This window comes from Schistocerca serialis, chromosome 10, assembly GCF_023864345.2.
Source record: "Schistocerca serialis cubense isolate TAMUIC-IGC-003099 chromosome 10, iqSchSeri2.2, whole genome shotgun sequence".
Classification (NCBI taxonomy): Eukaryota; Metazoa; Arthropoda; class Insecta; order Orthoptera; family Acrididae; genus Schistocerca; species Schistocerca serialis.
This window is the reverse complement of record NC_064647.1, coordinates 128,449,032-128,463,671: the sequence shown is the minus strand read 5'-3', so window position 1 is coordinate 128,463,671 and position 14,640 is coordinate 128,449,032. Positions and strand designations below refer to the sequence as shown.

Genomic DNA, 14,640 nt, shown 5'->3' with positions numbered 1-14,640 from the left:
TTAAACTGCCACTACTAAACTGTTTTAAATAACAACAAATTCATACAACTTACAAAACTTAACAAATGGTTAAAAGAGTGAGCTTTAAAAACAATAACGGCGGCTTGCCACCATAAAGTCAAAGAACCTTTTACAATAGTGCTTTTAGAGTTTATCCAAAAGACAAAATCTAATAATAAGTTAACTTGGCATTACAATTTAAAGTGATTTATATAAAAAGCTTTGAGAAAGATAATGGCGCTTGGCACCATAAAATGAAAGAAGCGCAACACACAACCAGTAAATATAGTATACTAAGATGGTATATGTCCGAAAGGACAGATACCATCGGTGACCATGCAGCTCGTTAGAGTGAAATTACAATGAAATGAACACCCTTAGCTGCTTACAGGCGTTGACATACGTCAACGGGGACACATGAAAATGTATGCCCCGACCGGGACTCGAACCCGGGATCTCCTGCTTACACTGCAGACGCTTTATCCATTTTGTTTTTTAATTCTCACTTTGTTCGTTTTCGTTCGTTGTATGTGCTCGGGGCGTACGTCGTAAGACATCCTTTTAAGTTCGCCTTTGATCGGTCAACTCAGTTTGTTTGTTACAGAGGGCTGCTAACCCTCTGACCGAACACCCTGAGCTACCGTGCCGGCTATCCATCTGAGCCACCGAGGGCACAGAGGACAGCGCGACTGCAGTGACTTATCTCTGGCACGCTTGTAAGCACCTAAGGGTGTTCATTACATTGTAATTTCATTCTAACGACCTGCATGGTCACCGATGGTATCTGTCCTTTCAGACATGTCCGAAGGAACCGATACCATCTTAGTATACGAGGCCTGTTCAGGAAGTAAGCTCCGATTGATTGCCAAATTGAAACCACAGTGAACATCAGAAATGTTTTACTTGTAACAATGAGCTACACCTTTCAGCTACTTCTCTACGTAGTCGCCGTTCTGACTTAGACTTTTGTCATAGCGTTGTACCAACTTTTCAATAGCCTCATCATAGAAGGCAGCCGCCAGTGCTTTCCGCCAATTCTCCACGCTGGCCTACACCTCGTTGTCTGTGTCAAAATGTTGTCTTCAAAGACAGCGGTTCATGTGACCAAAGATGAAACTCAGGGGGAGACAATTGCGGACTGTATTGTGGGTAATCTAACATTTCCATTTGAAAACGATGCAGGAGCATCTTCATTGCCCCTGCAGAATGCGGCTGAGAATTGTCGTGAAGACGAAACAGCACGACAGTTATGTAATGTTAGCTGCATAGCTTCAGGCGAAATTTCTCACCAGGCCCTCGTACTTGGCGGCAGACACTATTTTCTAGACATCTTTACGCACTCACTGCGAGCTCAGAAATGAGAAGAGCGACGTGATGCTAACTGGGGTTATACTAGAGACACTACCCAACACATCTGTGCAAAGCTTTATCGGATTTTCATAGTCGTTTCCATTTCGCGACCGATCGGAGATTACTTTCTGAACGCCCCTCGTATATACAGTTAAGGCTCACCGGCCACTTGTCCATCTTCTTCTCCTGTGCGAATGCACAAACAGTGCCCGAACCCTTACGGGAATCGGCAACGCGCCGAGAGTAATGAGTATAATGGGCGAATGTAGTGCGGGACAATACGTTGAGAATGTTTCGCGGCAGGCGTGCCAGAGATAAATCCCTGCAGTCGCGCTATCCTCTGTGTCCTCGGTGGCTCAGATGGATAGAGCGTCTGCCATGTAAGCAGGAGATCCTGGGTTCGAGTCCCGGTCGGGGCACACATTTTCATCTGTCCCCGTTGACATATGTCAACGCCTGTAAGCAGCTAAGGGTGTTCATTTCATTGTCATAAATATAATAACAAAATAATAATTTGGTACAACCAAAGGGCGAGGGCAACTCCCAACGCAATCACAGACGAGCGAGCTCTCAACACTTGGGAGCCTTCCCACTAGAAAACGTCCCCGAAATAAACCGCTGAGAGCTCCCCGACATGCCTCCCACAACTGCCCATCACTTACGCACCTTGGTTATGTTCTGTAACATACGACAGATAATATCAACACAAGATAAAATTCAAAAATACAGTATAACATCCCGACAGCACATGATAACCACGACGCTGTTAACTCGGGCGCTCTTAATAAGTGCCGGAAGCCATCAAACACAAATCTCAAACAATTCTTGCTTCTCAAAGCGAAACAGTAAAAGCCAAGCGCACAGGAATAGTCAAACAACAGTCTTAGAAGTGCCTTAACGACACCAAACACGACTATTCCACCATGTTAATAACAACACAGTAAAAAAAAATACAGAACATACCACTAAATGCTGTTACACAACCAAATTGACGACATCGTGTTGTTCAAGTCCCAGAAGACCACATATACCAAGCAGCAGTAATTCACTATGTATGTACTGTACAAAACCGCCATTCTTAGGCAGACTTTACCTAACACATCGACTGCCAAATGTACCATACATTAACGCAACTCCGGGCAGGACTCCAGTTGAGCAAATAAATTAGTACCAACCAATATCATAACGAGCCACACACACACACAGCAGAAAGTTCCAACAACACCGTCCCACATCAGAAAAGTTCAGAAACCGCTGCTGGAGCTTCCAGAGGAAAATCTGACGAGCCAAACGAGCACACGCCCTAACCTGGCAGACGACTCCAAAATTCAGCAACTCCGGGACCGCACCGGACCTCCACATCAGACAGGCAGGCAGAACAAGTACGCCGACTCCAATTAATCACCACCGCGTGGCCAGCACAGCGGCGAGTCGCCTCCGCCCCAGACCACTCTGCTCATATTGCGAGGCACAACAACCTTAGCGCTAGTCACCAAGCAAGTCAGGCAGAGCGAACATCACGTTCCGTGCAGTACCCGGAAAACCAACTACCCTCTCGCTTTCTGCCGGCCACCGCAAACACACGCCAGTGACGTCATAGCAAATCACCCCCGGAGCGCCACCCGCACCAGGACAGCGAACTATAATCGATTACAGTGCGCGCTCTGAACAAGATCACAGGATAGCGGCTCGCGCCATATCAGTCGCCTTCGAAACACTGTCCTCCACAGCTGATATATCGCTCCCAGCGCCATTTCCACTTCCTTAAGGAGACCTGGTACGCCTCTTTTGGATCGCGCGAACGTCGTCTGAGAATTATCTTTTGTGTCGTGTATCGTTGCAAATATTCGTCTTTTCAACGGGGTTTTGAACACTGGAAATAAAGAAAAGTCCGCAGGCGCCAGGTCTGGAGAGTACGGCGGATGTGGCAGCACAAATATTTCGTTTCTTGTGTGCAACAGTCACGCACTAACAGGGATGAACCTGCGGGTGTTATCGTGATACAAGAGCTACGAATTGTCTCGACACATTTCAGGGCGTTTCCTTCTCACATTTACCCGGAGGTGTCGCAACACGTGTCCAGTTAGTATCATCAATTAACAGTTTATCCCTGTGGCATGAATATATGATGAACTAATCCTTCAAAGTCGCAGAAAACTATCAGTATGGCTTTGGCATTTGACCTGCCCTGACGAGCTTTTTTAGGTCTTGGAAAATCTTTCCCGACCCTTGTGAAGACTGAACTCTGCTCCCAACAGCATAACCCTAGTCCCACGTTTCATGGCCAATTATGATTCTCTTCAGCAAAATCTCGTTCTCGTTTGCGTAATCAAAAAGCTCATCCCAGATTGTGTGGCGAAGGTTATTCTGCTCTTAACTCACGAGCCGTGGGACGAACGGAATTGAAATGTTACATTCTTCTGAAATCTCTCGGACGGTCAGTCTTCGATTGGCACACACAATTTCGGCGATGTTCCCGTCATGAACGTCATCCGTAGACGTCAAAGGGCGTCCTGAATCTTAACGAGAGCCATCTATAACAACCGTCCGGCCATGTTTAAATCATGTGAACCACTCATAACGCCGTCTACGGTTTAAGCACTCATCACTGTACGCTTCCTGCATCATTTGGTGTGTCTCTGTAAATGTTTTCTTGAGTTTCATGCAGAATTTATTGCTGCAATTTAAGTCGGCCATCTCGATATTCGCAAACTGTGCGACTCAACGTTCTACTCAATAAAGCTCTGCACAGTAACTAACAGACATATAACAACGAAACATCACTCATCTACACACTAAACACAGACGAGTGCAGATGTGGCAAGAGCATTTCGATCCTACACACCATTTATGTGAAATTACGAATGTTCCGGAATTTTTTGAACAGACCTCGTATATTCACGTCGCTAATTAATTTGTAAATATAGTTACATGATGAACATTTGTAAGCTTTTATTTTACTTTATTTTTGAGTAATTCAGATGTGACTTACTAACTGATACTACACTATTGGCCAATAAACTTGCTACCAAGAAAAAATGCAGATGATAAACGGGTGTTGATTGGACAAATATATTATACTAGAACTGACATGTGATTACATTTCCACACAATTTGGGTGCATGGATCCTGAGAAATCAGTATCCAGAACAGCCACATCTGGTAGTAATAACGGCCTTGATACGCCTAGGCATTGAGTCAAACAGAGCTTGGATGGCGTGTACAGGTACAGTTACCCATGCAGCTTCAACACGATACCACAGTTCATCAAGAGTAGTGGCTGGCGTATTGTGACGAGCCAGTTGCTCGGCTACCATTGACAAGACGTTTTCAATTGGTGAGAGATCTGGAGAATGTGCTGGCCAGGGCAGCAGTCGAACATTTTCTGTATCCAGAAAGGCCCGTACAGGACCTGCAACATGCGGTCGTGCATTGTACTGCTGAAATGTAGGGTTTCGTAGCGATCGAATGAAGGGTAGAGCCGCGGGTCCTAACACACCTGAAATGTAACGTCCATTGTTCATAGTGCCATCAATGCGAACAAGAGGTGACCGAGATGTGTAACCAATGGCACCCCATACCATCACGCCAGGTGATACGCTAGTATGGCGATGACGAATACACGCTTCCAATGTGCGTTCACCGTGATGTCGCCAAACTCGGATACGACCGTCATGATGCTGTAAACAGAAGCTGGATTCATCCGAAAGAATGACGTTTTGCCATTCGTGCTCCCAGGATCGTCGCTGAGTACGTCAACGCAGGCGCTCCTGTCTCTGATGCAGCGTCAAGGGTAACCGCAGCCATGGTCTCCGAGCTGATAGTCCATGCTGCTGCAAACGTCGCCGAACTGTTCGTGCAGATGGTTGTTGTCTTGCAAACGTACCCATCTGTTGACTCATGGATCGAGACGTGGCTGCACGATCCGTTACAGCCATGCGGATAAGATGCCTGTCATCTCGACTGCTAGTGATACGAGGCCGTTGGGATCGAGCACGGCGCTCCGTATTATCCACCTGAACCCACCGAGTCCATATTCTGCTAACACTCATTGGATCTCGACCAACGCGAGCAGCAATGTCGCGATACGATAAACCGCAATCGCTGTAGGCTAGAATCCCACCTTTATCAAAGTCGGAAACATGATGGTACGCAATCGCGATAGGTTACAATCCGACCTTTATCAAAGTCGGAAACGTGATGGTTCGCATTTCTCCTCCTTACACGAGGAATCACAACAACGTTTCACCAGGAAACGCCGGTCAACTTGTAAGTAGGCTGTTTGGCTTTTTTATTGGTAACGCCACGTAGCGCTCTGTGGAAAATCACTGGCTGTGCTGTGTGCAGTCTGTGGCTGGTTTGCATTGTTGTTGGTTATTGTAGTGTTGGGCAACTGGATGTTAACAGCGCGTAGCGTTGTGCAGTTGGAGGTGAGCCGCCAGCAGTGGTGGATGTGGGGAGAGAAATGGCGGAGTGTTGAGAGCGGATGATCTGGACGTGTGTCCATCAGAGACAGTAAATTTGTAAGACCGGATGTCATGAACTGCTGTATATATTATGAATTTTGAACACTATTAAGGTAAATACATTGTTTGTTTTCTGTCAAAATCTTTCATTTGCTAACTGTGTCTATCAGTAGTTAGTGCCTTCTGTAGTTTGAATCTTTTATTTAGCTGGCAGTAGTGGCGCTCGCTGTATTGCAGTAGCCTGAGCAACGAAGATTTTCGTGAGGTAAGTGATTTGTGAAATGTATAGGTTAATGTTAGTCAGGGCCATTCTATTGTAGGGATTATTGAAAGTCAGTTCCGTTGCGCTAAAAATATTGTGTGTCAGTTTAGTGTTGAGCAGAATAGGTAAAGAGCGAAATGTCTGAGTACATTCAGTTTTGCTCAGCTGTTTGAAAATCAAATAATGTAAGAGGTTTATCAGCACAGTAATTCAATAATTTTTCTAGGGGGAGTTTCATATGGCGACCCTGCCAGGATACCTCACTGGAATCTTCTGATTTTTTCTTGTAGTTTGTGTAATTAGTGTAGCTTTTGTTTATTGCTAGTGCGTAATTGTAGAAAGAATCTCCATTGTAGTTGCAGTCTTTCATTGTTGTACAGTAAAACAGTTGTGGCATGCATGTAGATTTGCACCAAGTATTTCGCAGCTGCGCTTGCAATTAACTAGATATTATTTTCAGTGCTATGTTAATGTATTCTTTTTTTTTTTTTTTTTTTTTTTTTTTTTTTTTTTTTTTTTTTTTTTTTTGCTCTTGAAATTGTGCTTTTCTGTGTTAGCGTGTGAAATATTGTGACAATAATGGCGCATGAAAAACGTAACACTAGGCTCCAAAGTAAACTGAGAAATAATAGTGACGACAACTGTAGCTTATCAGCACCACTGTGTAATGAATTAACAGACATTCGAAGTAGTAATTTGGTAATTGTGTCTTAGGGAAATGGAGCTGTGGCAAATAATGGTGTAGACAGTGAAACAAATAGTGAACAGGGAAGCATTATTGATCGATCGGTCGGCACCAGCTCGCCTCAGAAATCCGAAATATTGCAAATACTGTAGACTCATGTGTTTGGGTCCTCACCGTTTTCTCAAATGAGTCAAGACACATTTTCTGCTTGTCAAAATGTGAATGTTGCCGGTGGAAATGCACTGTCAAAAAGCATAGAGAAACAGATTCCAGACACTAATACATTATTATTGCAATTAATGCAACAAATGGAACCAAATCAGAGACATCACAGCAAAAGCTTCAAAACTTAGACACAATGGAACAAAATCTTCAAAAGTTAGACACAATGGAACAACACCAGAGACAAACACAGCAACAGTTAGACGCAATTGAACAAAATCTTCAAAAGTTAGACACCACACTTGATCAAACACGTGAAGATTTAGCTACTGAGTTACATAAAATCGAGGTCAAAAACTCTGTAATGAAGTAAAAACACAAATTTTTGAGAATTTCCAACCTATTTTTTCGCAGCATGAAAATGCATTACAGATCACGAAGCAGCCATAAAAGAACTGCAAACTATTGTTCATGAAAATCATGAGACCTTGCAAGCTAAAATTGACTCAGTTGCATCTACCGTTTCGGGTAAGCAACTTGCAAAAACTCTGGAAAACTTAAAGGACACAGTAGATACTCTGAAAATTGGTTCAGAAAGACAAATGGAGGAAATTAGTTCATTATCAGAGACAGTAGTAGAACTTTCGGGTCAGCTAAATAATTTATCTATGAAGGTAGATGATAATCTGAATGACACAAAACCGGTAGTCTTTAATGACACAGAAGAGTGCGAACAAATTAGGAAATTCAAACAAAATCAGAATCAAATTAATACGCAACACCAAAGAGAAATCTGGGAAGTACAAGATCAGCTGACACAGGTAATACGAGAATTACGTATTTCAGATGACACTCGCGCTCCAATACGGGAAGAGGGACATAGAAATACGGAACAGCCACAAAATAATAACATGGGGTACTTCGGAAATTATGAAAGAAATTGGCAAGGTACACCAACTTTTGAGGTGGAACCGCCGAAACGAAGTAACAATGACCGATATGCGACTCGCCGACATGATGATTTTGACAATAAGCTGTTTATTACCACACGTAAATTCAAAACATTTAAGAATTCCGGCAACGACATTCATCCACAAGCGTGGCTTCATCAATTCTCTCATTGTTTTCCTACCAACTGGTCATTAGAGCACAGATTAGAATTTATGTGTGGCTATTTAGAGAATGAACCAGCTGTAAGAAAGCGATCCGTCATTCACGATTGCCACAGTGAAGGAGAATTTTATCGTGCCTTCCTCTCAGCATATTGGTCTCAAGCTACACAAGACCGAGTAAAACATAGCATCATAATGATGAAACATTTCGAACAATCTGAATTTTACAGTCTTGTGAAATATTTTGAAGACATGTTGCACAAGAATCAGTACCTGTCAAACCCATACAGCCCCTCAGAACTGATCCGCATTTGCTTAATCTAATTACCTGAACATTTACGACATATTATTTTGGCAGGGCGTTGCAAAGACGACATTGAAGCTTTTGAGGGACTCTTACAAGAATTAGAAATTGACACTGACAATCACGGAACGCGAAAACAGGAACACAACAATTACAGGTCACATCCATTGCAATTCCGCGATGAAAGAAATAATAACTGGACACACGACAAGGCTATTCTCACAACACAAATCATGACCAAAACAGACACCACCCGCATGACACCCTTGCCAGAGTAGTAATAGTTACAGAGAAAGATTGCGTTTCCGTAGTAATGAATATGACAGAGACAATCAGAGAAACACACAATATGGAAACCAAAATCATTATTATCACAGGAGACAGAATAACGACGCAACGGTCCACCGTGCAGTGATAATTCAGGGAGAAATTCTCCAACACTTAACCAACAAGAAAGAAACTACAGAAACTACCGACATGACGACAGACGATATAATCATAACGACAGACCTGAATTTCATCAGAACTGGCGAGATTCAAACAGGGCAGGGCCCTCTCGACAAGGTGAATTTGTAGAAGTTAGATTTCCAGATCCCAATAACGTCGCACGCCAACAAAGAAACAGACAATGACTCGCACCACAGGCAGCCACGTGCGCCGGCTGGGCTTGAGATAAATGACATAAACGCTAACCTTGAGAAAAATTCCAGTATTCTTTACCGACGTATATCGCATGATAATTGCGTTCAAGTTGAAACTCTGCGTACTAGAAAGAGTAAAGGATTGCACCACATTTCACATGTAAAACCGTTTATTGAGAGATAATCTGTTTTTTTAACTTAGTCTTTGCTATAAAATTTTTCACTTTACATTACTAGTATGCTTTGTCAGACTTAGAATCTGTTAACATACAACAATGTTTGAAGTTAAATATCCAGCCAAGAACCAACAGAAGTTATTTAAACAGAAATTACGAATGCATTGTTATAGTGAACAGAGGACATGGTGTTATTGTGTGTGTACATTCTTGCTTGTTAATTGCACGATTACGTAACGACTATGAGGCTTACATAGTTAGAACATAACTGCTAATGAGATTTTATCGCAACATTTTGGTTTACTTGAAAAGACATTCTTTATTTGAAGTACTTTCTGTGAGATTTAAGATGACTTAGTATTTGGTTTCTTTGAGTGCTACACGATTATACCATGACGCTACTAATGTGTGACACAATTTACATTGTTGCTTTTGTGCTGTATCTGCTTTATATTTCCACAGTTTTTCTGAATTATTCTGGAAAGTAAAACATGTTTTACTAGTAACTTTCGTGGTATAGCTACAATGAGACAGCATTTTCCGTAGCACAGCAATACGTTACAGTACAGTACTTTCTTAATCACGGCAATAAGCGTAATAACTAAGATATCTATACGCAAAGCATTTCACTTCTGTTTATCATGAGGTAAGTACGAGGTGCATTCAAGTTCTAAGGCCTCCGATTTTTTTTCTCCGGCCTGGAAAGAGATAGAAACATGCGCATTGTTTTAAAATGAGGCCGCGTTCATTGTCAATACGTCCCAGAGATGGCAGCACTGTTTTAAATACTTAAAATGGCGACGTTTTCCTTACTTGAACAGCGTGCAATCATCCGTTTTCTGAATTTGTGTGGTGTGAAACCAATTGAAATTCATAGACAGTTGAAGGAGACATGTGGTGATGGAGTTATGGATGTGTCGAAAGTGCGTTCGTGGGTGCGACAGTTTAATGAAGGCAGAACATCGTGTGACACAAACCGAAACAACCTCGGGCTCGCACAAGCCGGTCTGACGACATGATCGAGAAAGTGGAGAGAATTGTTTTGAGGGATTGCCGAATGACTGTTGAACAGATCGCCACCAGAGTTGGCATTTCAGTGGGTTCTGTGCACACAATCCTGCATGACGACCTGAAAATGCGTAAAGTGTCATCCAGGTGGGTGCCACGAATGCTGACGGATGACCACATGGCTGCCCGTGTGGCATGTTGCCAAGCAATGTTGACGCGCAACGACAGCACGAATGGGACTTTCTTTTCGTCAGTTGTGACAATGGATGAAATGTGGATACCATTTTTCAATCCAGTCAGCTCAATGGAAGCACACAGATTCACCGCCACCAAAAAGTTTCGGGTAACCGCCAGTGCTGAAAAAATGATAGTGTCCATGTTCTGGGACAGCGAGGACGTAATCCTTACCCATTGCGTTCCAAAGGGCACTACGGTAACAGGTGCATCCTACGAAAATGTTTTGAAGAACAAGTTCCTTCCTGCACTGCAACAAAAACGTCCAGGAAGAGCTGCACGTGTGCTGTTTCACCAAGACAACGCACCTGCACATCGAGCTAACGTTACGCAAGAGTTTCTTCGTGATAACAACTTTGAAGTGGTTCCTCATGCTCCCTACTCACCTGACCTGGCTCCTAGTGACTTTTGGCTTTTTCCAACAATGAAAGACAGTCTCCGTGGCCGCACATTCACCAGCCGTGCTGCTATTGCCTCAGCGTTTTTCCAGTGGTCAAAACAGACTCCTAAAGAAGCCTTCGCCGCTGCCATGGAATCATGGCGTCAGTGTTGTAAAAAATGTGTACGTCTGCAGGGCGATTACGTCGAGAAATAAAGCCAGTTTCATCGATTTCGGGTGAGTAGTTAATTAGAAAAAAATCGGAGGCCTTAGAAGTTGAATGCACCTCGCACATTGACATCTGGAGTACTTAGCTTTCGGAGGACGATAACTACGACACTTCCAAAGAGATTATCTTACAACAAGATGCACAGTTTAGCGCTGCAGTACACGTATTTGAGTGACTAATTTTGTACTTCGAACATTTATTTTTAAAGATTTTTGAATTACAAAGAAAGTTTTCCGTGATACATTCATTCCATTGCTGTAATCTGTAACACCTGAGGGTATTATTCTTTAATCCTCAGGGGGGTACACGCTTACTTTGTGTACCATGTGTTTGGCAAGCACAAGGAGCCCTAGCTAATATGGTATTTGCTTATACAACTTTACACATTGGTACCATATTTCTCTAACATATAAATTACACAGCTATCTGATCATTTAACTGAAAGAGACAAACATTTATTTTACTACATCAGTGGAGGATGTCTACATAATTACACCGTTGGATAACTTCACACTTATGAAATTGTATTTTGTCTGTACTTTGTGAACTGTTCATATTTTTTCGGAACCATTGTGATACTATTAGAGCTTTGAATGATGTATTTAGTAAGGGAGCATGATTTTAAAGTACGTTTGAGGTATATGACACTATTGAAATGAGCAGAGAATGTTTTTTTTTTTAGGTTTTGAAATAATTGGAGGGAGCTACGATGATTTTGAGAATTGACTGAGATGTTATGATATTATTACGACGACGATGTGTATTATGCTGTTGAGGTATGTTTATGATCAATAAGCTGAGAATCGTACTTTAAGAGTTATGAAATGTGTGTAAATGCGTGAATGTATCACAATGCAGGTGAAAAATTTTTGCACACTGTTATATTCATAGGATTTTGTTTCTACACATTTGCAACGCAAATTCTCGACCTGTGAAATTTTTATATGAGACTGTCACTGTAGTGTAAACTGGTGTCGTAAATATTTCGGTAAGAAAGTTAAGTGACCTTCACGTAATGTGTCGTGGGCACCCAGCTGCGCGACAGTCGCCTGGAAAAAAGCCATTAGTGTGTGCCTTTCAGAGGCACAGGTGGACAAAAAAAAGAGGCCATTATACTCACTATTGGCATTTCTTTGTAGAAAGCATCGCAAATACAACACGCTCAAACTTGAAAACATATGATTACACTGTGGAGCTCTTAATTTATGATATTTACTAAAATGCCTAATGAAATGATGAGAAACATTTTTACATCTATTGTCTTTCTAGTTGAGAGACTGCTCAATTTGTTTAATATCTAGTTTCTAGCTCCACTGCATTATTGGTTAAAATAAAATTTTATAGATGTACTAATATAGATATTTTATGCCTACAGATCCAGTAAATAATAATTTTATGATTACTTCCAAAAAACGAGGGAGCACAAAAAGACATTTGCACTTCGCAGGAATTGCATGCATAATATTTGTCAGTGACTTGGTAACTTGTCTGCTAGAGTAAGTTCTCGTGATGCATCACTCTCGTGTTAAGATGTGACATAGGTATTAAACATGGCCATTTTTACTGTAATAATTTTTCTGCTTTAGCTTTGTCATGTTTAGATATAAGTTATTGCATTTGCTGCTGCCGTTTGCCAGGCATAGTGCTACTTAATTTCACTTTGTATTACTCTGTTGAGCCAGATTTACTACTGATTTATTTTTCTTGTTGCTGCACATTGCCTTATATTAGTTGTAATATTGCAATTGCTTTCCTAATTTATATATACTGCTGCTTGCTTTGCCAATTTGCATTTTTTTGTCATTGCTGTTTGTGTTAATTTGTTATGTGCTGCTGCATTGCCTCGTCCCTTGGTGTATATATATATCTGAGCTCAGTAGATTTAAGTTAGCTTAAGAGGGGGTAGACTATATAAGAGAATGAGTTGAGATGAATTGGAAGAAATGCATTGAGAAGTTATATGAAAAAAGTACAGAAAGCAGGTAGAGATAGGACTTTTTGGAAATAATGAAGAATGAATGGAGATCTCTGAGAAGTAAAGAAAGTTTTGTTTGCAAAACACTGCAGTAAAACAAACCCTGTCCTTTCCTTGTGTTATCCCACTATGTGTTTGTGTACCTTTGAGTATTTGTGTTCTTCCTGTCTTTATGTGTTTATCTGATGAGAGTTACATTGTAGAATTTTTCTGATAATATGGTATTTACTTTGTAAAGATGTTTAGACATTATTTATTCTGTTTTGTTTTAATGCTCATGTGTGAAGTTGATGTTTCAAGAGTTATTCTGATCTTTTATGCATGTACTTATGTCATAATTCTTGTAACACTGATGTATGTGTTTATTTCTACTCTTTTGTAAAGCCCCTATTACTAACAATGTTATCTGCATTGTTATGTTCTTTAATGATGTATTTTGCACCTTTGTTATGGTATTCTTACGTTATAAAATTGTAATAGACACCAGTTCATCAAATTAAGTAACTTGCAAGTTACATTTCACTGCACACGTTTCTGTTGGTCATAGTATATGGACAATATGTGAGAAGTAGGGACTGATAGTGTTTGCACGTGTGTTAATAATTCAGCAAGGGACTGATTAACAGCATTGCTGGTTCTAAGGACAATTCCAAAAACTTTGTGAGTGCACAAGTGGTGGTTTATGGACTTGCTATATTGTCTGCAAGACTTCTAAGGACAATTCCAAAAACTTTGTGCGTGCACAAGTGCTGGTATATGGACTTGCTATATTCTCCGAAAGACTCTTCGATGGTGATTGTGCAACCTGCACAGCCGCAACAGATGGCTGCTGGCCGTCTCTACAAGGACTACAGTGGGTCTGCATCTTTGATAGCCCACCAATACCATTATTTCTACAAGGACTGCAGTGGGTCTGCACCTCTGGTGGCCCTCCAATACCATAATCTCTACCAGGACTACAGTGGGTCTGCTGTGTGATGACCTATCTACCAGTATTCTTCAAAACTTCGACTGACTCTGCTGTGGGTTTGCTCTGTTGTGGCCCATTACCTGTCTGCATGTCAAGAGTCAGCACTGCCTTTCCGTTGGAAGGACAGAACTACTTCTTCAAGACTACATGGAAATGCTCTACATCCGTGTGCATTTTCTTTTACTGCTCAGACTTTGAGAAAAACACTGCTATTTTACCGTGATGAACGATCAGGACTGTCTTTATGGACTGTAAGAAAATTTTAGCTTTTGACCAACATTGTATCAATAAGTGTGTGCATTTCATATCTTTTTTATTGTAATTATGAAAAATTTTATCAAATCGTTATTGCCCACTGCCCATAACAATTTGTAAAATTTTTTGTGGGGAGCATGGGGGCTATGTAAGTAGGCTGTTTGGCTTTTCTATTGGTAACGCCACGTAGGACTCTGTATGAAAATCACTGGCTGTGCTGTGTGCAGTCTGTGGCTGGTTTGCATTGTTGTTGGCTATTGTAGTGTTGGGCAGCTGGATGTTAACAGCGCGTAGCGTTGCGCAGTTGGAGGTGAGCCGCCAGCAGTGGTGGATGTGGGGAGAGAAATGGCGGAGTGTTGAGAGCGGATGATCTGGACGTGTGTCCATCAGACACACTTGTAAATTTGTCAGTCTGGATGTAATGAACTGCTA

At 41.7% G+C, this 14,640-nt stretch overlaps 1 non-coding gene across 1 annotated transcript; it reads left to right on the top strand.

Moving 5' to 3' along the window:
* The first annotated feature begins 1,695 nt into the window (after positions 1–1,695).
* On the top strand, positions 1,696–1,769 carry Trnat-ugu (transfer RNA threonine (anticodon UGU)). Its single transcript has one exon. It is a non-coding gene; the product is annotated as a tRNA-Thr (tRNA).
* The last annotated feature ends 12,871 nt before the right edge of the window (positions 1,770–14,640 follow it).